General features: G+C 42.1%; 1 protein-coding gene across 2 annotated transcripts in view; it reads left to right on the plus strand.

The window, feature by feature from the left end:
• Positions 1-1,196: 1,196 nt before the first annotated feature.
• Positions 1,197-24,664, plus strand: part of SENP5 (SUMO specific peptidase 5) — a 76,638-nt gene continuing 53,170 nt past the window's right edge. The window contains exon 1 of one of the 2 annotated variants that reach the window (XR_010726830.1): positions 1,197-1,386. The gene's annotated coding sequence lies outside the window, so the exon portion shown is untranslated. The remainder of the gene's footprint in view (positions 1,387-24,664) is intronic. The other variant, XM_066240966.1, reaches the window with a different exon arrangement.

Here is a 24,664-nt window from a genome sequence, read left to right on the forward strand (position 1 = left end):
CCCGACAACACTTATGGGTAAGGGAGAACTAAGGAAGAAAAACATCCAGAGCAGCAATGAGCGCTTTCGATTTCAGCAAAAAGGATTACTAAAGGGAGGGCCATAGAGTAGCTGGGTCCACTCTAGTCCTTCCTTTTCTTCTTATTCTTTTTTTGAGAGTAAAAGAGAGAGAGATGGAGACAGGAAGGGAGATGACAAGCATCAACTCATAGTTGGGGCACCTTAGTTGTTTATTGCTTTCTCGTACAGGTCTTGCCGGGGGAGGGGAGGTAGAGTGAGAGAAGGGTGGGTGGGGGTAGAGAAATAGGGACCTTCCAATTGAGCCAGTGATCTGTCGCTCAAACCAGCAACCTTTTGGGCAAACTTTTGTCCTTAAGCCATCGAGCATGGGGTCCCGTCTCTGATCTCACGCTAAAGCCCATGACCCCGGGGCTCAAGCTGAATGAGCCCATACTCAAGCCAGTGACCCCATGGTTTCGAACCTGGGTCTTCAGTGTCCCAGGCCAACGCTTTACCCACTGCACCACTGCCTAGTCAGGCGCTTTGCTTTCCTTTCTTTCCCTTTCCCTTTCCCTTTTCCTTTCCCTTTCCCTTCCCTTTCCTTCCTTCCTTAAAAGTTTTTATTTACTGATTGATTTTAGAGAGAGGGGGAAGAGAGAGAGAGAAAAAGAGAAACATGGACTTGTTGTTCCACCAATTTAAGCATTCATTTGTTGATTCTTACATGTGCCCTAACGGAGGACTGAACTCCCAACTCTGACGCTCTAACCAACTGAACTACCCGATCAGGGCCTTTTTTTTAACAGGAAAAATTCAAGTTTAGTACATGCACATGGGAGATCACATAGAAAAGACAAATCCACGAGAATTCCCCTGTCTAGCCCTCTTAAGGTAAAAACTCCAGAGCGGGCTGAAGAGAAGTCTCAAATCTGCTTTGTTGGGCCTCTGCAATTTCTAGATCACAGTTTCTACAAGTGCTCAGCGATCAGAAGCAGGCGCCCGGCGGGCTACAACCGAGTGCGGGCCCTGCGGGCAAAGCGCCTCCGCCGGACGTCGGCGGTGGGTGGAGGGGGCGACGCACGGCCCCGGAAGCCGAAGGAAGGCGGAGCCACGCCCCCCAGCCCGGCGCCGCCGGCTCTCCCGCCCCCACCCCCACGCGGCGCAGGCGGGGCCGAGGCGGGAGGGCACGGAAGGAGGTGACGATGTAAGTGAGCGCCGACCTCGGCGGCTGCTCCAAAGGAAGCTTAGCGGCTGTGGCCGCGGGAGCAGGCCGACACCTCCTCGCGGACGGAGCTTTTACTAGAGCTGGCGAAGGCGGGGCCGCAGTCCGAGCTGCCGCAGTGTCTTGGTCCGCGGCGGGGCTGGCGAGGGCAACGACGGACGGAGGTAAGCGGGCGTGCGAGTGTCCATTCGGCCGAATGACTTGCGGACCCGGCTGCCTACCCATCCCCGCGCCTGTGCGCGCCAGCGCAGCAGCCGGGCCTGGAGGCCTCGCGCGCTGCCTTCCTCCCACGCCCGCAGATTTCCCTTGGCCGCCTCTGTCCCTCTCTGGTGGCGGGGAAGGAGCTCGTCCCTAGGGGCCGCGGACCTCCCCTTTTCTAGTTGGAGCTGCACCACGCAGAAGCTGAGAAAACTAGCGCCCCCGGCCGCTCCTCCAGCAGCCGGGGAAAGCCTTGAGGGGAAGAATTGTTGTTAGAGGACCTCCAGCCCCTGCCGTCTCTAAAGTCAAGGGTTTTTATTTGTTCGGACAGTCTGCCTCCTTCCTGCCTTTGGTTTCTTCTCTCACACTCCTGGGACCCTGTTCTGGTAGACGGATATGGCACAATTGAACGTTCGGGTGGTGGGAAGCCTGCTTTTCTGCTTTATCTGTGCTAGGCACAGTTGCTGTGTGGCCATGCTGTTGGGAGATGAGGGATGCGGAAGAGGATGTGGGAAGCGTTTTGGTCTTGAGTCAGAAGAGCTGAATTGAAATCCTAGCCTGCCATTTGGCACTGGTTTTAATATCGTGCTAGACACTTCGACATTTTTGGGTGTATGTAAAGTGGAGCTTTCTCATACCTATATAAATTACTAGGGAGAATTAAACGAAATGAAGAAAGCGAACGTTAAATTAATCATGAAATGTGTTTGGAATCTAGTTAAACTCAGTTTAAGAATATCGGGGACACTTAATGGTTGGTTCCTAATTATATCTTTTACCCAGAATAACTAAGCTTAGTAGGAGAGGAGCCAGAGGAGATATACAAGGATCTTGTGTGGTTAGAACCTACTGCAGTCGCTGCTTTGGGTTGGCCAGCATTAAGAAGAAATGTCTTGGTGTCACCTGGGTGTCTCATTATTACTGATAAAACGTTATTAGTGTATGAGGGATGACCCAAATCACTTTGCTCACTGGGCCCTTCTCTAGGAGAAAAGTTGGGAGGGCTTTCATTTACACATTGACTCATTTTAGGACTGCTTTGCATGTATTTCCGAGGACCCCTTACTTTGCCTCAAAAACATTTCATTATAATTGAAAGTATGGACAGATTAAACATGGGAACTTGAATCTTTTGAGTTGCTGGGCGTTACAGTTCTAAGTCAATCTGAGGAGATCCCTTTCCTTTTTCTGTATTGGAGAGAGAAGAGCATTCACTACTATGAAATTTAATAGACTTATTTTTGTGGCAGAGTCAGAGAGAGGGACAAATAGGGACAGACAGGCTGGAAAGGAGATGAGAACATCAATTCTTCATTGCGGTTCCTTTGTTGTCCATTGATTGATTTCTCATATGTGCCATGCGGGGGTGGGGGAGCTACAGCAGACAGAGTAACCCCTTGCTCTAGCCAGAGACCTTGGGCTCAAGCTGGTGAGCCTTGCTCAAACCCAGTGAGCTTGCGCTCAAGCTGGCGACCTCGGGGTCTCGAACCCGGGTTGTCCGTGTCCCAGTCCGACTCTGTCCACTGCGCCACCACCTGGTCAGGTGCAATTTAATAGACTTTTAAGTTAGAAAGTGTTTGCTGTGGGGGATTGAGTCAGGGACTTGAGTGAGTAGCTTCTGTTCTTATAATTGCTGCTCAGACAAATTTAGGGTGTTTTCTTTTCCTGGGTGGAACATGATGATGGCTGCTGTGCATTATGCAACTAAGTGCAATCTTCAGGTCCTTTGACACAGAATTGTCAATTTGGAATTTTAAGCCCAAGATAAGGAAGGGACCTTGAGGGTCATCAGTCCAGTGATTTCAAAACCTGGCTGGGCATCAGAAGCAGTTGGAGAATTTAAACCAAACCTCAGATGCCTGGACACTACCTCAGTGGATCTGAAGAGGGACCTGGGTATTTGTGGTTTTTAAAAAGCTCAGGTGACTCATGGTTTGAAAACATAGATGTAGATCAGGTTTCATGTTTTACTTTATAAACATACTCAAAGATGAGTGCCATGCCCAAATAATTTGTTGCTTTCTTAATCTTTTTCTTTCTTTTCCTCTCTGACCTTACTTGAATCAGTAGTACTATTTTAGGTTTTGTAGTGCCTCGAGCCCAGCGGTTAAAAACAAATTCTTTAAGTCAGTAGCTATGCCTAATTGTTTGTATAGTTTTCTATGCTGTAAGACTCTTTAATGCTTTTTGATGAAAGTATATTTTACAGTGAAATTTCTTACTAAATATTTCTTAGGTTTGTTTGTTGGTCGAACTATATAAAAATTTTATCACTTTTTCAGTAGGCTTTTGTGTCAAGCCCCTATAAACCAGGGGAAAAGTCCAATTTAAGACTGATTTTTTTTTTTTCTTTTCTTTTCTTTTTTTTTTTGTATTTTTCTGAAGCTGGAAACGGGGAGAGACAGTCAGACAGACTCCCGCATGCGCCCGACCGGGATCCACCCGGTACGCCCACCAGGGGCGATGCTCTGCCCACCAGGGGGCGATGCTCTGCCCCTCCAGGGCGTCGCTCTGCGGCGACCAGAGCCACTCTAGCGCCTGGGGCAGAGGCCAAGGAGCCATCCCCAGCGCCCGGGCCATCTTTGCTCCAATGGAGCCTTGGCTGCGGGAGGGGAAGAGAGAGACAGAGAGGAAGGACGGGGGGTGGGGGTGGAGAAGCAAATGGGCTCTTCTCCTATGTGCCCTGGCCGGGAATCGAACCCGGGTCCCCCGCACGCCAGGCCGACGCTCTACCGCTGAGCCAACCCGCCAGGGCAATTTAAGACTGATTTGCTTTTGTATTGGCGTATAGTAAAACCTAGTGCACTATACACAGGCTTCCTCCCACTCCTGCATTCTGGTATGCATGACCACTCAACTTTGTACTTCTTGTCTGCTTCCTGTGGAACTATTTGATAACTGAGCTCTGTACTGTCATATAAAAACCTGATTTAACTAAAGGCTTTTTTTTTTTTTTTTTTTTTTTTTAAAACTTTATTTATTTATTCATTTTAGAGAGGAGAGAGAGTGTGTGTGTGTGAGAGAGAGAGAGAGAAGGGGGAGGAGCAGAAAGCATCAACTCCCATATGTGCCTTGACCAGGCAAGCCCAGGGTTTTGAACCAGCAACCTCAGCATTCCAGGTCGAAGCTTTATCCACTGCGCCACCACAGGTCAGGCTTAACTAAAGGCTTTTAGTATTTGCTTTAAGCTTGTCCTTCAATTTTTAGTCCCCACAATTTGTTGGTTAAATTGTGCCACTGATTTAAAGAATTTGTTAGCCTGACCAGGCAGTGGCGCAGTGCATAGAGCTTTGGACTGGGACGTGGAGGACCCAGGTCATGGGTTCATCTGGTTTGAGCAAGGCTCAGCAGCTTGAGCCCAGGGTCGCTGGCTTGAGTAAGGGGTCACTTGGTCTGCTGTAACCCCAACTAAGGTGCCGCAACCAAGAATTGATGCTTCTCATTTCTCTCCCTTCCTGTCTGTCTGTCCCTATCTGTCCCTGTCTCTATCTCTGTCACAAAAAACAACAACAACAACAAAAAAACACAACCCACCCCCCAAAAGAATTTGGTAGATGCCTAGAAAATATCAGTTGATGTGGTGGTAACAGTGCCTAGTGTATTTTATCATAAAAACCTCATGTTTTTTTTGTGGGGGAGGGAAATCTTATTAAAGAAATAGGCCATCAGATTAGTTGAACATTCTCTTTCAGGGAAATACATTCACTCTCAGATTAGTCTTTGATTGATTTCTCATTGCTCCAGTAATTCCTATTCTGTGTTAGTAGTAAAGCCAGAATTGGACCCTACATCACAAATCCTCTAGAAGAAGATGCTGAATTATTTTCTTTCTAAAGATGACCCAGTTTATAGCATGTTAACTTCCTACAACCAGATGACAGAGGACATTCTAAATTTGCTGATTAAAAATCCATGTTAACAGGTAGGTAGTCTATGAATTAAGTCTAGAGAGGCATAGAATGTGACTCAGATGAAGACCAAGTTGCTAAGTCTCTAAATTTTTTATTTTTGTAAGTTCAAAATATCTTAATTATGAAATTTTAAAAATTGTTGAGTTTCAGATTCTGATAGAGTAAACTTTTCAAGTAGAGGTATTTAGAAATGATAAATATGAACCCAGGGTCACAATTTTAATGTAAACTGATACTACAGATTTAACATAGAAACAAAGGCAGGGGTGGTGGTGTAATAACTTGAAGACAAGTGGAGTTTAGAAGTCCACTTTTCACTGGTCTTTGAGGCACTCTTCTGTGTCTGAAAGGACTTGAGACTAAAACTGGATACTTAGTCCACTTTATATCTGGTGGCTGAATATGAAGAACGTATCATCAGTAGGTCTCATAAATGTACAGGTTTCCATTTCTCAATCTTGACTTTTTTTATGGTTCATTCATGCCCTATGATGCCAGTAGGGAAATACCTTTTTTGTTTGTTTTGTTTTTAATCTTGTTTCCTATGACAAACGGTTCTATCTTACTATTTTTTGAGCTGGGTAATACTACTCCTGTTTATTTAATACACAACAGATATTCTCATCACTGTCTTTTTATGTCTAGTTGAAGAAGTTTTTCGTCTGACCAGGCGGTGGTGCAGTGGATAGAGCATTGGACTGGGATGCAGAGGACCTAGGTTCGAAACCCCGAGGTCTCTTGCTTGAGCATGGGCTCACCAGCTTGAGCACGGGCTCAGCGGCTTGAGCACAGGGTCGCTGGCTTGAGCAAGGGGTCACTCACTCTGCTGAAGCCCTCCCCAGTCAAGGCCCATATAAGAAAACAATCAATCAACAACTAAGGAGATGCAACGAAGAATTGATGCTTCTCATCTCTGTCCTTTCCTGCTTCTCTGTCCCTGTCTGTCCCTGTCTCTGTCTCTGTTTCTGTCACACACAAAAAATAATTTTTTCATAGTAATGCTTGAGTTAACCTGTCCAGTGGCTACCCTGCAAACTTTTACCCAAATATTGGACCCCTTAAAGTTCAATATTAGTCCAATGTAAGTCCTAAAGATTGTTCAGAATTTGTACTATCTTAGGGTCAGTGAGTATCTAATAGGAGTTGAAAGCCCACTTCTGTTTTTCTTGTTCGTGTATTTTTATCTTTGAAGGAATGTTGGTATTTGGTGAATATGAACACATAACAGAATAGCCATGAAACTAAAATTTCTCTTGCAGATATCATGAGAATGGACACTTTTAAAATTATTTTAATTTGTTGATTGATTTTAGGGAGAGAGAAGGTGAGAAACATCAATTTGTTTTTCCACTTATTTGTGCATTCATTTGTTGATTCTTGTGTGTGTCCTGACCAGGGATCCAACCTGCAACCTTGGTGTATTGGAACATACTCTAACTGAGCTAATTGGCCAGGGCTGGGCTGAAAACTTTCTTTTTGTAAGATTTTATTTATTGATTTTACAGAGAGAGGAGAAAGAGGATGGGGAGCAAGAAGTATCAACTCATATAATTGCTTCACTTTAGTTGTTCATAGCTTGCTTGTTGTATGTGCCTTGACTGGACAGGCCTCGAGTTTTGAACTGGTGACCTCAGCATTCCAGGTAGACACTTTATCTACTGCACCAACCGTAGCCTAGGCTACAGAACACTTTAATTCTTATCTTGCTTGACCTCTCAATAGCCTTTGATTGACTATTTCCCTCCTTTCAGAAACTTCCTGACACCTCACTTAACCTGATTTTCCTGATCATTACTTCTCACTTTCATTTGCTTGGTAGTCTTTTTCTTTTACTGTACTTCACTTTTCCATCCTGGAGTTCCTCAGGAGAGTGCCCTAGGGTGCCTTCTCTTCTCCTATTTACAAATTCTCCTTAGGTGAGGTTATCCTATTCTGCAGCTTTGGTTACTATAAGCTGATGACTTAAACTGGAATTACTGTGGTATCCTCTTTTCAGAGTTCCAGACTACACAACAGTACACATCCACTTGGATATCTTACAGTCACCTCAAATCTAACATGTCTAAAACTAAAGGCATAGCCAGTATAACCTTTCTCCTGTCTTTCTCATTTGTTTCATATATAGTAAATTATACCACCATCTATCCAGTAGCTCATGCCAAAACACCCCCCACATACAGGCTTTCTCCCCAGTTCTGTTATTTCTGTCCTTAAAAATCTCAAGATCAACTTCCTTTACTACATCTCCCTTATCCTTAATCCAAGAGACTTTTTTCTTTTTTTTTGTGTGTGTGGCAGAGATAGAGTCAGAGAGAGGGACAAACAGACAGGAAGGGAGAGAGATGAGAAACATCAATTCTTTGTTGAGGTTCTTTACTTGTTCATTGATTGATTTCTCCAAGAGACTGTTGAACCTTGCCTATGTTTATGTGTAACAGCCTCATAGGGGTTTCCTTTACTTTGGCCTTCTTCCAGCCTTTCTGCACATTGAACTCTTCTTTGTCATGTAGTGGCTTCATCTTACTTTATGTGAAATAACAGAGTCATTCATTTAACTTTTCTGTTCCTTGTCTACCTCTCCAGCTCTTCTTTTAAGTGATGCTCAAGTTTTTTTTTAGTTCCTTGGATAACTATATTTCCTCTCCTGGGCTTCTGTTTATCTGTTCCCTTTGCATAGTAACTTCTTCTCATCCTTTGTCTCAGCTTAAAAATTATTTCATCACAGAGGACTTTTTTTCCTGACCTTCTTGCCAGATACTCCCATAGTACTCTGGATTTTACCTTTTATATATGCATCACATTTGTTAATACTTTTTCCAAATGACCCTCCCATCAGACTATAAATTTTTTAAAAAGAGTTTATTTATTGATTTCAGAGAGAGGAGAGAGAGAGAAAGAGAAGTGGGGGAGAAGGAGTGGGAGGCATCAACTTGTAGTGTGTAGTTCCTTCTCTATGTGCCTTGACTGGGCAAGCCCAGGGTTTCGAACCGGTGACCTCAACCTTTTAGGTGGATGCTTTATCCATTGTGCCACCACAGGTCAGGCCAGACTACAAATATTTGAAAGCTCAGCACCTTTTCTATTTGTGGAAACTCAAATAGTTATTGAATTGAAATTTAATAGATACTTCTGTATTTTTATAATGTCAGCATCATTGGTGATATAACCACCACCAGAAATATGTTATATTAGTTTGAATTTTTAAGGCATAGCCCAGTTTGTGTTCTCTAGTTCAGGGAGGATATTTTGAGGGGCAAGAGGGGCTTAATCAGAAAGATTTGAGCTCTTTTGGGTATGATTTTTAAGAACTTAATCATATACTTTTAAATATTTATTTACTTTATTTAGAGAGAAAGAGACAGACTGGCAGATGGGAAGGGAGAGAGATGAGAAGGAACAACTTGTAGTTGTGGCACTTCCGTTGTTCATTGATTGCTTCTTACACATTCCTTGATTGGGCTGGGAGGACTCCAGAGAAACCAGTGACCCTTTGCTTAAGCCAGCAACCATGGGCTGAAGTGACCTTGAGCTTCAAGCTAGCGACCTTTGGTCTCAAGCCAGCAACCATGGGATTCTGTTGATCATCCCACACTCAAGCCAGATGAGCCTGGTGGCCTCAGGGTCGAACCTCAGTGTCCCAGGTTGATGCTCTATCCACCTTGCCATCACAAGTCAGACTTAATTATGTGCTTTTTTACCCTTAATTCAAAATTTGTTGGGGACTTAATGTGTGTTTTTGTGGGATATTAATAAACATCAAGATTTCTTAGGAATTGTTACCTTTAATATTATAAAGAATAAATTTCAAATCTTTTATAATTGGTAGCACACAGTGAGAATATATTTGAATTTCATATTAAGAAGTTTATTTTAAAGTGCTTTTTCCATTGATAAAGTAACAAAATACAATACCCTCCACCAGAGGTTCCCAAACTTGATCTTTTTAAAGCCCTTTACTGAATATTTTTTATAGTATCCTGAGGCCTAACAGTTTAAATAATTGAATTTGAACAACTTAATATGTAATTATGTTCTAACAACCTAATAGTTTTTAAAGAACACACATACATTGAAAGACAAAAATAGTATTTTTATTTTATTCTTAAGTAACCACAATTACTTTTAAGCACTTGTTGAGTGTTGAGCACTAAACTTCTCAAACTTTGGAATCACTGACACCTCCATTTCCTGTTCCAAATTGATTTCTGCACAATATTTTTTATATAATGTATTTTTTGTCACATGTAATAGTTTTTTATTTATTAATTAGAGAAATATCAACTTTTTGTTCTAGATTTTTATGCATTCATTGGTGGATTCTTGTATGTGCCCTGACTGGGGATCAAACTCACAACTTTGGCCTATTAGGACAATGCTCTAACCAACTGGGCTTCCCAGCCAGGACAGTATGTATACATATGAGTGTATGTGTAAGTGTGTATATATTCTGTTATTTAAAAAGAAATAACAGCAACCAAAAACCAGCTTTGCAGAGTATGATATCAAAAAGAATATAGATATATTACAGAATTGTACATCTGAAACCAATATTATTAACCAATGTCACCCCAATAAATTCAGTAAAACAGTTTAAAAGAAGAATATAGCATGGTCTAATTTGAAACTGGACTATCTTAAACTGGTTAGGTGCTTGACAGTAAAGAATATCGTTATTTCCCTTTGATTTGAAATATCTTATGACATCCCTGTGAATATACTGCAGAATCCAAGGGTGCCTTGGCACCCAGTTTAAGAACTGTGGGTCAGCCCTGGCTGGTTGGCTCAGTGAAGAGCATTGGCCCTGTGTGTGGAAGTACCGGGTTTGATCCCCAGTCAGGGCACAAATGAGAAGTGGTCATCTGCTCCTTTTCCCCTGTCTCTCCCCTTCTCTCTCTCTTTCCCTCTCTCAGCCAGTGGCTTGGCTGGTTTTAGTGTCCCACTTAAAAAAAAGAACAGTGGGTCTATACTGTTAATAGTTTGGTATAAATTCTTTTAGAGATTTGTTCCCTATAAATATTCAAAATATACATACATTTTTCACTTTAACAAAAATGGGCTCATGCATAATCTTTAGCAACTTGTTTTTTTTAAGTTAGAGGAGGGGAAATAGACTCCTGCATGCACCGCAACCAGGATCTACCCAGCAACCCCCGTCTGGGGTTGATGCTCAAATCATCTGAGCTATCCTCAGCACCTGAGGCTTACATTCAGACCAACTGAGCTATCCTTAACACCTGGGGCCAATGCTTGGACCAGTCGAGTCATTGTCTCTGAGAGGGGAAGAGAGAGAGAAGGGGGAGAGGGAGAGGAAGAGAAATAGATGGTCGCTTCTCATGTGTGCCCTGACTGAATATTGAACCTGGGACATCCACTTGCTGGGTCCACGCTCTATCCACTAAGCCAACGAGCCAGGGCCACAGCTTGGTTTTTTTTTCATTCAATAATATGTAAAGACATTGGTCAAACATATTTAGTTCCATTCCAGCCTGAGAACTCCATTAAAACAGTAGAAAAGTATTTTTGTTTTTGTTATTTTTAAGAACACAAGTGACAAAGAATAGGAGCAGTGAGAATTAGAACAAAATTTTGGAAGCTGGAAAGCCAGAATGCGCTAGTGGTAACTGATTAGCAGACTTGAAAAAAATCAACAAGTAGTCATATTTGTGTTTCAGGACCTTTTAAAAATTTCAGGATTAGTGGTGTCATGTACTGTAGAGGTGAATGTGGGACAGAAAATATAAGCAGTTATGTGAGAGTCTATTTAAGAAAAATACTTTCAGGTCCTGGCCGGTGAGTCAGTGGATAGGACGTGGGCCTGGCAAATGGATGTGTCCCAGTTTTGATTCCTGGCCAGGGCACAGAAAAGAAGCGACCATCTGCTTCTCTTCCCCTCCCTCACCCCCTTCTCCCTGTTCCTCCTCCTGCAGCAAGTGGCTCAGTTGGTTTTAGTGTAGTCCCTGAGCGCTGTGAATAGCAAGTCAGCCTTAGGTGCTAAAAAAAGCTCGGTATCCCCAGGCATAGTGGGTAAGACCTGGAATGCTGAGGTTGCCCGTTCAAGTCCCTAGGCTTGCCTGGTCAGGGCACATACGGGAAGCAACTACTAGCAGTAGATGCTTCCCACTTCTCCCTTCTCTCTCTCTCTCTCTCTCTCTCTCTCTCTCTCTCTTTCTCTCTCTCTCTCACTCTCCCCCTTCTCTCTTTCTCTCTCTTCCTCCCTCCCTCCCGCTCTCCCTCTCCAAGAATCAATAAATGATGTAAAAAAAAAAAAAAAAAAAGCTCGTTACTCAAGCATGACCCAGACATGGTTGCCAGTGGATCCTGTTTGGGGCACTTGCTGGAGTCTACCTCACTATCTTCCCTCCTTTCACCTAAAAAAAATAAATAAATAAACTACTTTGAGATGTGACCTTTTCTTTCCGTACATAGTAATTAGAGATTTAGTATCTGGATGGAGAGGGTAAAACAGTCTTAAGAATGGGGAATACCATTGTAGGTCAAATAAATTTGTAAATATGATATTGTTGTAAAGTATTGTACCTTAATCCGCGAGTTACTTAGAGACACCGAGTCCAAATGAATTTTTGAGTTTATTAATTAGCTAGCTAGCTACACGGGGCACAATCCCAAATCATGTAGCCAGTCTCTACCATTCTGTGGCTGATTTTATAGACCAAATCACATACCGGTTGGGGTGGGTAAGAAGGGAGCATGGTACAATAGTCAATTACTGGCCCTGGCCAGTTGGCTCAGTGGTAGAGCATTGGCCTGGCGTGCGAGAGTCCCAGGTTCGATTCCCGGCCAGGGCACACAGGAGAGGCGCCCATCTGCTTTTCCACCCCTCCCCCTCTCCTTCCTCTCTGTCTCTCTCTTCCCCTCCCGCAGCTGAGGCTCCATTGGAGCAAAGTTTGCCTGGACACTGAGGATGGCTCTGTGGCCTCTGCCTCAGGTCCTAGAATGGCTCTGATTGTGGTAGAGCGCCGCCCCAGATGGGCAGAGCGTTGCCTCCTGGTGGGTGTGCCGGGTGGATCCTGGTCGGGCGCATGCGGGAGTCTGTCTGACTGCCTCCTCGTTTCCAGTTTTAAGAAAAAAAAAAAAGTCAATTACTAACAAGCTTACAACATCTATCTATAGGATCTATTAAAAGGAAAAATCATTCTTACACATCAAGACCACAAGATAACACAGTGATAATTGTTTTACATACCTGGCAAAGACATTCCCAAATCTTCTAGTGTCTACCCCCATCCCTGTCGCTACAAAATGTTTAGTTTAGGATAAGGAGAAAAGCTAAATGAAATTACCTTTGCTAAAAGTTTTGGGGCTAACGTATTAGGAAACCCTAATAAGCTAGTCCCCGCTTGTTTAATTTACAAGTTTTTATACATATAAAGGATTTCAAAAGGGAAAAGTGAGCAAACATATACATCATATTTACAGACTTATTTGACTAACAGCTCTGAATTACCTTTTTATAATGTCATTGATTTCCTTATTTTAGGCTTTATCTATTGACTATGGAAAAAGAAGATTTAGTTCTTTTACATCTGCTCCTCACTTCTGTATACACTAACACTTCTTATGGTACCCCTCCCACCTATCTATCAATATAACGATACTATAATTTTGGCTAGAATCAGTTTCCCTCTATGGGGGTCAGTATTGTTATTTTGGATGAGACAATTCTTTGTTATCCTACCCATTACATAATATTTAACATTCCTAACCTCATGCGTTAAACATCAGTACCAGCATGACTTTGTTGCAAATTCTATGAATTCCCCACAAAATTCTAAATGTCAAGTTGAGGATGTGGTATGGGGTATCTAGTTGAGAATCACTGGTTTAGATCAGTAGTCATAGCTAAGCTGTGTAGTATAGTATGATTTATAATGACTTTTTTCTTTCTTGTACAACTTTTTGTTGTCCCTGAAATTAACAGTTGTCTTTTTTGTTTAGTGTTCTCTGTATATAGTACTAATTTATCTTCCTCCTGTCTTTCAGTGTCTGTATCTCCTGTTTTTGCTTTCAGACATTTCTTTCTTTCTTTTTTTTTTTGTATTTTTCTGAAGCGGGAAACGGGGAGAGACAGTCAGACAGACTCCCGCATGCGCCCGACTGGGACCCACCAGGGGCGACGCTCTGCCCATCTGGGGCGTCGCTCTGCTGCGACCAGAGCCACTCTAGCGCCTGGGGCAGAGGCCAAGGAGCCATCCCCAGCGCCCAGGCCATCTTTGCTCCAATGGGGCCTCGCTGCGGGAGGGGAAGAGAGAGACAGAGAGGAAGGAGGGGGTGGGGGTGGAGAAGCAGATGGGCGCTTCTCCTTTGTGCCCTGGCCAGGAATCGAACCCAGGTCCCCCGCATGCCAGGCCAACGCTCTACCGCTGAGCCAACCGGCCAGGGCCTGCTTTCAGACATTTCAGAAGTATTGTACTGTCAGTTATTTTCTGGCACTATAATAATATTCCAGGTTTATCTTATACTTCCTCTGCCCCAGCTCTGGAATCAATCATTTCTTTCTTTTTTCCTTATCCCCCCTTTGTTTTGAGAGAGAAAGACAGGAAGGAAGAGGGATGAGAAGCATCAACTTGTAGTTATCACTTTAGTTCTTCATTGATTGCTTCCCATATGTGCCTTGACCAGGGGCACAAGCTGAACCAGTGACCTTGTGCTCAAGCTGATGACCTCAGGATTTCGAACCTGGGACCTCAGCGTCCCAGATCGATGCTCTATCCACTGCACCACTGCTAGTCAGGCAAGAATCAGTCATTTCTTTTTAATTAAAAAAAGGTTTTAAAATTGATTTTGGAGGTGAGGGGTGGAAGGAGAAACATCAATTTGTTGTTCCACTTATTTTTGATTTCTTGTATGTGCTCTGACCAAGGATTGAGCCTGGAACCTTAGCATATTGGGACAAACTAGCCAACTGAGTTACCTGGCCAGGGCTAGCCATTTCTTTTAAAGGGAGAGTAATGTTTAGAAACCAAGGTCTTGGGTGCTAGAGCCCCCATTGCTACTGGATGTTATTGCTTCTAGGCTAAATGGACAGAGCTAGGAAAGAATATATGTGTATACACACTTTTTAGATTTCTCTCTGTGTGTGTGTGTGTGTGTATGTATCACCATGAGTTCATATGAATACCTCTGGTTTTAGGCTATCACCATGGATTTAAAGCTATCTCATTTTGTCTCTTTGTGTAACTTCAGCAGTGCAAAACCTTGATCTAATTATCCCAACATATGTGCTTATTTAGTTTTAGAATACTGACAAAGTAGTTTCAGGCCCTGGCCAATTGGCTCAGTGGTAAAAGCATTGGCCTGGCATGTGGAAGTCCTGGGTTTGATAACTGGCCAGGGCACACAGAAGAAGCACCCATCTGCTTCTCCACCCTTTCCCTTCTCCTTTCTCTCTCTCTCTTCCCCTCCCTCAGCCAAGGCTCCATTGGACCGAAGTTGGCCTGGGTGCTGAAGATGGCACCATGGCCTCTGCCTCAGGCGCTAGAATGGCTCCGGTTGCAATGGAGCAACACCCAGATGGGCAGAGCATTGCCCCCTGGTGGGCATGCTGGGTGGATCCCGGTTGGGCACATGCAGGAGTGTGTCTCTGCCTCCCTGCTTCTCACTTCAGAAAAATACAAAAAAATAATAAAATAAAAAATAGAATACTGACAGAGTGGTTTCAGAACTAATTCACTACTCTTTGAAAACAAATTTGATAACTACAATATTTGTATAGTCCTTTAGTTTCTCATCTTGTACAGCTAAAATAATGTTTTCCAAAGTCACTTTGACTAATTCTTTTCTGGTCTACTTCTTTCAGTGTGATTATGTTATTTATTTGCAATACAGTTAGGTTCATTTGTTATTGTTTGTATTTTATTTTGTATTTTTCCTCTGTCTGTTTAACTATTTGTATATTTTTTAAATGAAGCATTAATATGGTCCTAAAAGTCAGAACTACAAAAAGGCATATTCAGAGAAGTGCCACGCCCTACTCATTCCTTCCACAATTTTCCTAGTCTTTATTCTTCCCACCCATGCCCTATAGGTAATTATTTTCATTAGTTTCTGGTTTATCCTTTTTATGCTTTGATTTTTATTACAGTATATCTTTTGGGGGGGCACAGAAGCAGAGATTCAGGTATATTTTATTTTTTATTTAATGAAAGGTGGTTGTATAGTCAAGAATTTAGCTTTGTGGAAAAAGAAAGCCTTTTTCCTTGCCTTCTGGGAGGTATTCTCTAAACCTTTGGAATGTTGTACCTGATTAGAGATTATTTGCTTGAGGGCCTTGGGTCACCGATCGTTTTAAGAGTATAATTTAGGATGGGGTGGCCCGTGTCAGAAAGACCAGTGTGGTTTAGAAAAATGTTTTGATTGATTTTTAGAGAGAGAGGGAGAGAAGCATCAATTTGTTGTACCACTTGTTTATGCATTCATTGGGTGCTCCTTCATGTGCCCTGACTGGTGATTGAACCTGGAATCTTTGTATATTGGGATGGTGCTCTAACCAACTGAGCTATATCTGGCCTGAGCAAGACCAGTTTGATTGAGAATTATGACTTCAGTGTCTGTGGCTCTCCAGAAGGCATAAGACTGAGCTTAGTTATGTGGACAGTTATGCCTATAAACCCCAATAAAATTCTGAATATCAGCGCTCTGGTGAGTTTTCCTGACTGTTAGTACTCTGCTTATTGTCACACATTGATGCTGGGCGTGTAACACTGTCCTGCTCCTAGGAGAGAAAACTAGAAGCTCTGCATTTCTTACTTTTGGACTCTGCCCTATCTACTTCTTCACTTGGCTGATTTTAATCCATATACTTCAGCTACAAGAAGCCATAACTATAAATACTGTATTTCCCCATGTTTAAGATGCTCCCATATATAAGATGCACCTTAATTTTGGGGCTTGAAATTTGAAAAAAAATGTATTACATAAAGTTATTGAACAAGTTTTATTCATCTACAACGAGCACAGAAACAAGTGCGAAAAAATGGGAAATGCAAGTAAAAAACCCCCTATAACCACTGTATAAGATGCACCCAGTTTTTAGACCCCAAATTTTTCGAGAAAGGGTGTGTCTTATACATGGGGAAATACGATATTACTTTTTTTTTTTTTTTTAGAGACAGAGTCAGAGAGAGGGATAGATAGGGACAGACAGACAGGAACAGAAAGAGATGGGAAGCATCAATGATCAGTTTCTCATTGTGGCACTTTAGTTGTTCATTGATTGCTTTCTCATATGTGCCTGGCCATGGGGCTATAGCAGACCGAGTAACCCCTTGCTCGAGCCAGCGACCTTGGATCCAAGCTGGTGAGCCTTGCTCAAACCAGATGAGCCTGCACTCAAGCTGGCGACCTCAGGGTCTCAAACCTGGGTGCTCCGCATCCCAGTGCGATGCTCTGTCCACTACGCCACTGCCTGGTCAGGTTGATACTACATTTTTCAGTGTGTTCTTTTTTCTTTTTTAAAAAATAATTTATTTTTTCAATTACAGTTGGCATACAATATAATATTTAATACTTTCAGGTTTACAATGTAGTGATTAGATATTTATATAATTTAAAAAGTGATCGCACTGTTAAATCTGGTACCCATCTGACACTGTACATACTTACACATACTTATTACGTTGTTATTGACTATATTCCCTATGCTGTACTTTAAAACCCCATGACTGTTTTGTAACTACCAATTTGTACCTCTTAATCTATTTCCCCTTTTTACTCAATTCCTCACTTCCCTCCCATCTGGTAACCATCAAAATGTTCTCTGTATTTATGAGTTTATTTCTGTTTGGTTTGTTCACTTGTTTTTTAGATTCCATATAGAAGTCAGATCATACGGTATTTGTTTTCCTCTGTCTGACTTATTTCACTTAGCATAATAGAGGGGGTCCTTGGGTTACGACACAGTTCTGTTCCTAGGACAGTGATGTAACCTGATTTTGATGTAAGTCGAAACACACCCTAGCCTAAATCACTTACCTATTCTAACAGTTGTAAAATCATAATCTAGAACATAAAAACACAACTAAGGCACAGAAGAAGGAAAAGGACATAGATATACTGTACTGTACAATGTACTGCGTACTCTACCACTATACCCAAACACAAACTATATAGTTTGCCCATGTAGTCCATAAGTACGACACTGATGGCATAAGCTGAAACACATCTCAATTTTTTAAAGTTTTTATGTGAGTGAGTGTCCTAAACTTGAAACATCATATGTTGAGACTGGCATAACCTGAGGATCCCCTGTACCTTCTAGGTCTATCCATGTTGTTGCAGATGGCAAGATTTAATTCTATTTTTTATGGCTGAGTAATATTCCGTTGTATATACAGTATGTCCCATTCATCTATTGATGGACAGTTAGGTTGCTTTCATATCTTGGATATTGTAAATTAAATAATGCTGCAGTGAACATATGAATGCATATGTCTTTTTGAATTAGTATTTTCGGTTTCTTTGGATAAATACACAGAACTGGAATTGCTGGGTCCTTCTTTGTCTCTTGTTATAGCCTTTGTGTTAAAATCTATTTTGTCTTATTTAGTATTGCTTTTTACTCCCCCCTCTCATTTCATGAAATAACTTTTCCATCTTTTTAATATCTATCTTTTTTTTTTTTTTTTTAACAGAGACAGACAGGAACGGAGAGATGAGAAGCATCAATCATTAGTTTTCGTTGCATGTTGAGACACCTTAGTTGTTCATTGATTGCTTTCTCATATGTGCCCTGACCATGGGCCTTCAACAGACTGAGTAATCCCTTGCTCGAGCCAGCAACCTTGGGTCCAAGCTGGTGAGCTTTTGCTCAAACCAGATGAGCCCGTGCTCAAGCTGGCAACCTCGGGGTCTTGAACCTGGGTCCTCCGCATCCCAGTCCGACGCTCTGTCTACTGTGCCACCACCTGGTCAGGCACTTTTCCATCTTTTTATTTCTTTTTTCTTTTTTTGCAGCAAAGAAAGGGTTTATTTTTAGGAAGTGGCCCAAACCTGGAGACAGGATGTGGGTTCGATCCCCTGAGCACATACAAGAACGGATTGATGTTTCTTTCACCCCTCCCTATCCCTATTCTTTCTCTCTCCTTCTTCCTCCCCCTCCCTCCCTTTCTCTCTCCCTTTCTCTTTCCCTTCCTCTCTCTCTTCCTCTCTCTAAAATCAATAAACAAAACAGAATACCCAACCAATGGTAGAAGTAGTAATGGGCCAGGATACCTGTACCTTAGCAATAATCAGAGTATATCCACAGTTAGCCTCGTAGTCTTTAAGACTGCCAGTCAAGAAGACCTCTAGTTGAAAGGTTCAGAGCTTCATTTTTGTGGGAAGGCAGGCAGGCAGTGACAGTCCAACAGATTCCCTTGGCCCACAGTTCAAACATTCCTGATGAACATCCTGACACCAGCTCGAGCAAGCTCTGTGTATTTCTTACACAGTATCAGTCATTGAAACCTTCCAAGCATGAGTTACTGGGATGATTTTTCCTAAATTTATGTTATGTTATCTTCACTTTCACTTTGTGTGTGTCTTTTGATCTGAAGTGAGTCTCTTGTAGGCAGCATATTTAAGGGTCTTGTTTCTTTTCCATTCAGCTACCCTGTGTCTTTTGATTGGCACTTTTAAAAAAAAAGATTTTATTTATTGATTTTTACAGAGAGGAGGTGGGTGGAGCAAGAAGTATCAACTCATAGCTGCTTCACTTCAGTTGTTCATTCCTTGCTTATTGCTTGTCATATGTACCTTGAATGGGCAAGCCCAGGCAACCTCAGTGTTCCAGGTTGATGCTTTATCCACTGTGCCACAACAGGCCAGGCTTGATTGGCACTTTTAATCCATTTATATTTAAAGTAATTGTTGATAGATATGTATTTAATACCATTCTATTATTCACATATATATTTTTTTTCTTGAAGAAGTTCCTTTGACATTTCTTGTAATACTGGTTTGGTGGTGATGAACTCCTTTAGTTTTTTTTTTCTGGGAAGTTCTTTATCACTCCTTTGACTCCTTTTTTTTTTTTTTTTTAACCATTTTATTTATTTACCTTTCAATAAGTTTAAATCCTTGAGAGGTACAGCATTATATGGATTCTGTGTTCAGTGGCCTTAGCATAAGGTTGCTTTGGAATTTAGCATCAACCATGCTACTATTTTCCATGAGCACAAGTTACCTTTCCCCAGATTATTTTAATTTTGTTTGGTTTGCCACCAGAGTCACTGTATTCTTTGCTTTGTACCCGTGAGCACATCTTTTGCCTAGATAGAATTCAGTTTCATCTTGAGCATAAATACCTTCAATTTTAAGAGGAGCTCTGTGCTCCCTCTGGTTCTGGAGACTCAGCTAATAACCAGCAAAATGGCCTTGGACGTCAGCCTTTCAGACATTTATATTGATAGTTGTAGAAGTCCTATTCCCTTCAGGTCTCCACAGACTCTAAGACGGCAGAATAAGATGTCCTTTGATTCTAAATGATAGCTTTGGTGGGTAGAGTGATTTTGGTTGTAGGTCCTTGGTTTTATCACTTTCAATATTTTGTGCCAATCCCTTCAGGGCTGCAGAGTTTCTGTTGAAAAATTAACCGACAGTCTTTGGGAGCTCCCTTATAGGTAACTAACTGCTTTTTTCTCTTGCAGCTTTTAAGATTCTCTTCCTGTCTTTAACCTTTGCCATTCTATCTATCTATCTATCTATCTATCTATCTATCTATCTATCTATCTATCTATCTATTTATCTATCTATCTATCTATCTATATTTTTCTGAAGTTGGAAACGGGGAGGCAGTCAGACAGACTCCCACATGCGCCCGACCGGGATCCACCCGGCACGCCCACCAGGGAGCAATGCTCTGCCCATCTGGGGCGTTGCTCTGTTGCAACCAGAGCCATTCTAGCACCTGAGGCAGAGGCCACAGAGCCATCCTCAGTGCCCGGGCCAACTTTGCTCCAATGGAGCCTTGACTGCGGGAGGGGAAGAGAGAGATAGAGAGGAAGGAGAGGGGGAGGGGTGGAGAAGCAGATGGGCGCTTCTCCTGTGTGCCCTGGCCGGGAATCGAACCCGGGACTCCTGCATGCCAGGCTGACACTCTACCACTGAGCCAACTGGCCAGGGCTAACCTTTGCCATTTTAATTATGTTGTGTTTTGGTGTGGGCCTCTTTGGTTCATCTTCTTTGTGACTCTACACTTCCTGGGCTTGTATGTCTATTTCCTTGGCCAGGTTGGAGAAGTTCTGTTATTATTTCTTCAAATATGTTTTCAGTGCCTGCTTTCTCTTCTCCTTTTTACCCCTATGATGCTAATATTGGTATGCTTAATATTGTCCCAGAAGCCTTAAAAACTAGCCTCATTTTTTTTTCTTTTTCTCTTCTGATTATTTACTGTTACCTTATCTTTCAAATTGCTGATTCAGTCCTCTGCTTCATATATCCTACTATTGATTTCTTCTAGTATATTATTTATTTCAGTTACTATGTTTCCATTTCTAACTGGTTCTTTTTGTTAAAATTCTCACTGAGATAAGTGTTTATAATTATTCCTTTTTTAAAAATTAACATCCTGCCTGACCAGGCAGTGGCACAGTGGATAGAGTGTCGGACTGGGATGTGGAGGACCCAGGTTCGAGACCTTGAGGTTGCCAGCTTGAGCGCGGGCTCATCCAGTTTGAGCAAAGCTCACCAGCTTGGACCCTGGCTCTGGCTCGAGCAAGGAGTTACTCGGTCTGCTGTAGACGCCACGGTCAAGGCACATATGAGAAAGCAATCAATGAACAACTAAGGTGCCACAACAAAAACTGATCATTGATGCTTCTCATCTCTCTTCGTTCCTGTCTGTCCCCATCTATCCCTCTCTCTGACTCTCTCATTGTCCCTGTAAAAAAAAAAAAATTAAAAAAAAAATTAACATCCTGCCTGACCAGGCAGTGGCGCAGTGGATAGAGTGTCGGACTGGGATGCAGAGGACCCAGGTTTGAGACTCCAGGGTGCCAGCTTGAGCGTGGGCTCATCTGGTTTGAGCAAAAGCTCACTAGCTTGGACTCAAGGTCGCTGGCTTGAGCAAGGGGTTACTCAGTCTGGGCCTGTGGTCAAGACACATGTGAGAAAGCAATTAATGAACAACTAAGATGTCGCAACACGCAATGAAAAACTAATGATTGATGCTTCTCATCTCTCCGTTCCTGTCTGTCTGTCCCTGTCTATCCATCTCTCTGACTCTCTCTCTGTCTCTGGAAAAGAAAACACAAAACCTTAATAAAAAAAAAATTAACATCCTACCTGAATAAAAATGACAAGTTTCTGTGTCTGTAAAAAATATATATAGCATTTTTTTTTCTTAGTGAATTTTCTTTTACCTCTTTGAGGACTGTGTTGATTTTTTCTTCCTTCTTGTTTTTTATTGTGATAAAATACAGATAACAAAATTTACTGTTTTAATAATTTTTAGGTGTACATTTCAGGGGCAGTAGATACATTGTTGTGCAACCATCACCACCATTCATCTTCAGAACCTTTCCCATTTTTCTAAACTGAATTCTGCACCCATTAAACAATTATTCTCCTTCCCTCCCTCACTTAGTCTTTTAAAGTTAAAATTCCTCTATATAAGTTTTTTTATTTTATCTACTTTGATCCCTAGACTTCTGGTGATTCTTGGTTATCCTGTCATTTTATTTTATTTTATTTTAATTTATTTTAAAGTGAGAGGAGGGGAGGTAGTGTGACAGACTCCCATATACGCCCTGCCCAGGATCCACCCGGCAACTGAGCTATCCTCAGCTGGGGCCAACCACTGGCTATACGAGAGGGGAAAAGAGAGAGAAGGGTGAGAGGGAGGGAAAGAGAAGCACTTGGTCGCTTCTCATATGTTCCCTGACAGGGGATTGAATCCAAGATATATGCACGCCAGGCCAGCGCTCTACCCACTGAGCCAGCCGGCCAGGGCCTATCCTGTCATTTTAAAAGAAAGATCACTAAGAAGTTGTTTGGAAATTCTAGGACTTAACAACTTTGGAGTTTATTATGGGCCATTTTGGGGGATGAGTATCTGTATATATGTATTTTCTTGTGGACTAATCAGATTCTTTAGAGAAGGATCTTCCCATGTCCTGCTTGGATGGATGAAGCAGACTACCCCAGGTTCTGGGAGATGAGCAGGAAAGTGTTGGGAGGGGTCTTATATTCAGTATATAATTCCATCTTCAAATTATGCCTGGGATCCCCTTTTGCATAGCTTCTATTTTACACTTTCTGAAGTATAAACTAATCTTGGGGGGGGCACTTACCTGCTGTGTGGAGTTGGGGAGTAGTTTGAGGTCTCATTGCTTCTTAAACTCTGGGATATATTGCAGAGTAACTGTTCAGGCCTGTTTAGTAGAGGCATCCTAAAATAGCAATGTGTTTTGATCTTTCCTCTTTGATCCCTTCTCCCCTGGGAAGATTTTTACCCTTGGGGGTGTATATCTTTCTGGGAACTGAGTGACAAAAGAGGTTGGGGAGGAAATCCACTATGTAAACTTAATTCAGTATCCTCTTATTGTACCCCTGCCCTCAGTTATGCATGGTGTTTCTATTCTGGGTCATCCTCCCCCAAAAGTGAAACTTTGGTTATCTGCCAGGGTAGGAGAAGGGATATTAGGATCTAGCTGTTCTTTATTTGGACTTTGAGCCAGTCCTTTCTTTTGCACTCCCCTCATACTCTGGCCTTCGTAATTCCTAAGCCTTTCTAAGGTCCAGTAACTTGCTTCTTGGCTTCCCCTTAGTTTCTGCTCTTTGGGTCTGTTAAGTCTGTTAACACTCATTCACCTGTTTTTATCTGTCAGAAATTTTATTGTACTTGTCTCCTTTTTATTATCTTTGTCCTTGAGTGTTTATACCTTTTTAAAACCCCATTTTTATCATCTTAATGGGATTAGACAGGGAATTGAGGTAAATGTATTTTTTCCCCCCAGACAACACTGATGCAGAAAAAGGTAATACAACTTTTCTGGACAGCTTGTTTGGACGTTCTTGCAGGGGAGCACAGGTACTCATATACCCTTGACAGAAGAACGTCCTCTCCGCTATCAGGGAAGGTCGTCCTCTTCAGCCGAGCAAGTAGCTTCAGTAGGGTTCGCATATAGATCGGTGAGGGAGGAATGGGACACCTGCCTAGCCAGCCAGATCAGCCAAATTACCCTGGTGATCATTGGGGTGACATATTGCAGCCAGATCGCCCTCACATCCTACAACTTTTCTTTTTTTTTTTTTTTTTTTTTTTTATAATTTTATTTTTTTAATGGGGTGACATCAATAAATCAGGATACATATATTCAAAGATAACAAGTCCAGGTTATCTTGTCGTTCAATTATGTTGCATACCCACCACCCAAAGTCAGATTATCCTCTGTCACCTTCTATCTTGTTTTCTTTGTGCCCCTCCCACCCCCTATCCCTCTCCCATTCCCCCCTCCCCCCCGTAACCACCACACTCTTATCAATGTCTCTTAGTTTCACTATTATGTCCCACCTACGTATGGAATAATACAGTTCCTGTTTTTTTCTGATTTACTTATTTCGCTTCGTATCATGTTATCAAGATCCCACCATTTTGCTGTAAATGTTCCGAAGTCATCATTTCTTATGGCTGAGTAGTATTCCATAGTGTATATGTGCCACATCTTCTTTATCCAGTCATCTATTGATGGGCTTTTTGGTTGTTTCCATGTCCTGGCCACTGTGAACAATGCTGCAATAAACATGGGGCTGCATGTGTCTTTACGTATCAATGTTTCTGAGTTTTGGGGATATATACCCAGTAGAGGGATTGCTGGGTCATAAGGTAGTTCTATTTTCAGTTTTTTGAGGAACCACCATACTTTCTTCCATAATGGTTGTACTACTTTACATTCCCACCAACAGTGTATGAGGGTTCCTTTTTCTCCACAGCCTCTCCAACATTTGCTATTACCTGACTTGCTAATAACAGCTAATCGAACAGGTGTGAGGTGGTATCTCATTGCCGTTTTGATTTGCATTTCTCTAATAGCTAAAGAAGATGAGCATCTTTTCATATATCTGTTGGCCATTTGTATTTCTTCCTGGGAGAAGTGTCTATTCATATCCTCTTCCCATTTTTTTATTGGATTGTTTGTTTGTTTGTTGTTGAGTTTTATGAGTTCTTTGTATATTTTGGATATTAGGCCCTTATCTGAGCTGTTGTTTGAAAATATCATTTCCCATTTAGTTGGCTTTCTGTTTATTTTGTTATCAGTTTCCCTTGCTGAGCAAAAACTTCTTAGTCTGATGTAGTCCCATTCATTAATTTTTGCCTTCACTTCTCTTGCCATTG

This window comes from Saccopteryx bilineata, chromosome 8 (assembly GCF_036850765.1).
Source record: "Saccopteryx bilineata isolate mSacBil1 chromosome 8, mSacBil1_pri_phased_curated, whole genome shotgun sequence".
Classification (NCBI taxonomy): domain Eukaryota; kingdom Metazoa; phylum Chordata; class Mammalia; order Chiroptera; family Emballonuridae; genus Saccopteryx; species Saccopteryx bilineata.